We start from the raw sequence: 1,914 nt of genomic DNA, 5'->3' as shown, positions 1-1,914 counted from the left end.
GAAGCTCATTCTTGCCACAGACCTTATAGGCTAAAGAGGAGCAGATGTTGATGCAAAACGTCACAGCAGGAAACAGACCAGAGGCTGTCTCAGTTCAACCTGAGTGCTCAGGTAACACTCAGCTGTCGAGTAACATGTGTAGGGAGAGAAAAACACTGGAGAGAAGCAGGGTCTGTAAAAGCAAGCAGATAAAATACATGGGAGACTCAAGCAAGGAGACTCAAGCAAAGAGACTCACTGGCACAAATCTCCAGCACCATGTATTCTTGCAACCATGAGACATCCTGATGAAAATACTCACAGAGAGAAAGACTTGCTGCTGTCCTTGGACACACAAGGGTGAACAGATATTCAATCAGATGAAGAAGCAACTGGTCCAATCTTCATCAAACTAATTTCTTTCACTCATCTGTAATTGGACTAAGCTGTCCCGAACACAAGAAGCTGCAGAAGCCAAGAATTAAGCAAACAATTTTATAAAAAGATTGGACAATGATGTGGATGACAAGAAACAAAAAAGCATAACAATGATCACTAACAACGCTTTCGGAAAAGAAGCTAAAATTTATATTCCTGGTCCCAATCCCATCTCTAATAGATAGGAACCAGAAAGTGATGGTAAGTGTTGAACAGATTATGTTACATCTGCCTGCTGCAAGGTTCATGCACCTTTCCCTAAAGCATCTGGCAAAGGCATCAGAGAAAGCATCAGATAATCAGAGACAGGATCCGGGAATAAATGGATCTTAGGGCTCACCCAGTTTTACCATTTCAAGGTTCCAGTGTTTCCAGAGTCAAGATTGCAATCTCCATATTTGTGTATACAAAGTCCTTGCTGACATCAGTGAAGTGAAGTGAAGCCATTTGAAGTAGCATTGCCAGTGTTTGTGATGGGTTGTGGATCTCATTATACTGGTCCTGTTTTTCCTTAAAGCTCCAGAGCCTGATGACAGATGATTAGGTGAGAAAAGTGTTATCTGCATAAGACAAGTTTCTAGTCCTCTTGTGTGTGGGGAAAACCAAAAATTGTGATACTAATGAAACATGTTTTCTTCACTGCAGGGAAAAACTACAAAATGCTATTTGAAGGTAACTCTAACACTCAGAGGCAAAGAGAGAAAATGCAGCATTTATTCTTTTACAAAAACCCATGATTCTAGAGTTATCACAAATTTTTGTGGTCCAGCTTAAAATGACTGAAACCTTAGGGCTTAGAATGCTGAATTTAAGGCAATGTGAACTGCTTTGAGCTCCCTCATGTCTCAGTTCTTGCTAGCTTCTCTCAGACGCAAGGCTTCTGCTCAGCAGCTCTTCAGAAGCCCTTCTCTGCAGGGTCTGCCTCCCCCCATGCTGCTGACTTCCTAGATTTCATCAGACATCCCATTCAAGTCACTGTTTTTTGTAAAGCTCCAGCTCCCAGACTCACTCAATTATGTGAAAACTTACAATGTATAAGGGAAAGTTCCTACTCTTCACAGCTGCCAGGAAAAGCTAGCAATGGAACCTGACTGTAACCTTAAAGCCCAGTATTGAAGGCCTGAGAAAAACACCAGTATCTTCTTACATTACTGTGTAAGATGTTTATGATTTGAGAGATTCAGGTCTTGGATTGTATATCTGAAGTCCTTTTGCTGGCTACGTTGCTCTCCCCACCCCTTGATTTTGAATGGGTCTCTCTTGCCTCCAGCCTGCTGCTGTGCCCTCCTAAATTTACACCGCTGCTTCCTAAAAAGGCTAAAAGACTAAAAAGTGCTCCACAGCAGTATGGATTCTGGATAAAAAAGGAGATTGATGTTCCCTTGAACACCAAAACTCAGTCCAGCTCAGGCACTAGTGGCATATCCTTAGCATGGTCCTGAGCTTTGTCCCAGCAAATGTCACCATCGTGTTTGCCTCCCACCCTCCAGCTGAGCT

General features: G+C 42.5%; 1 long non-coding RNA gene across 1 annotated transcript in view; it reads right to left on the bottom strand.

Annotated features, from left to right (window-relative positions):
* Positions 1 to 258: 258 nt before the first annotated feature.
* LOC113966931 overlaps positions 259 to 1,914 on the bottom strand; it is a 16,626-nt gene continuing 14,970 nt past the window's right edge. The window contains exons 3-4 of the long non-coding RNA XR_003534014.1: positions 758 to 943; positions 259 to 444 (exon numbers count right to left, since the gene is read on the bottom strand). This is a non-coding gene — a long non-coding RNA (uncharacterized LOC113966931). The remainder of the gene's footprint in view (positions 445 to 757; positions 944 to 1,914) is intronic.

Source organism: Neopelma chrysocephalum, unplaced genomic scaffold, assembly GCF_003984885.1.
Source record: "Neopelma chrysocephalum unplaced genomic scaffold, ASM398488v2 Primary Assembly neopelma1_61c, whole genome shotgun sequence".
NCBI lineage: Eukaryota > Metazoa > Chordata > Aves > Passeriformes > Pipridae > Neopelma > Neopelma chrysocephalum.
The sequence above is the reverse complement of the archived record's forward strand: the minus strand, read 5'-3'. Positions and strand labels throughout refer to the sequence as shown.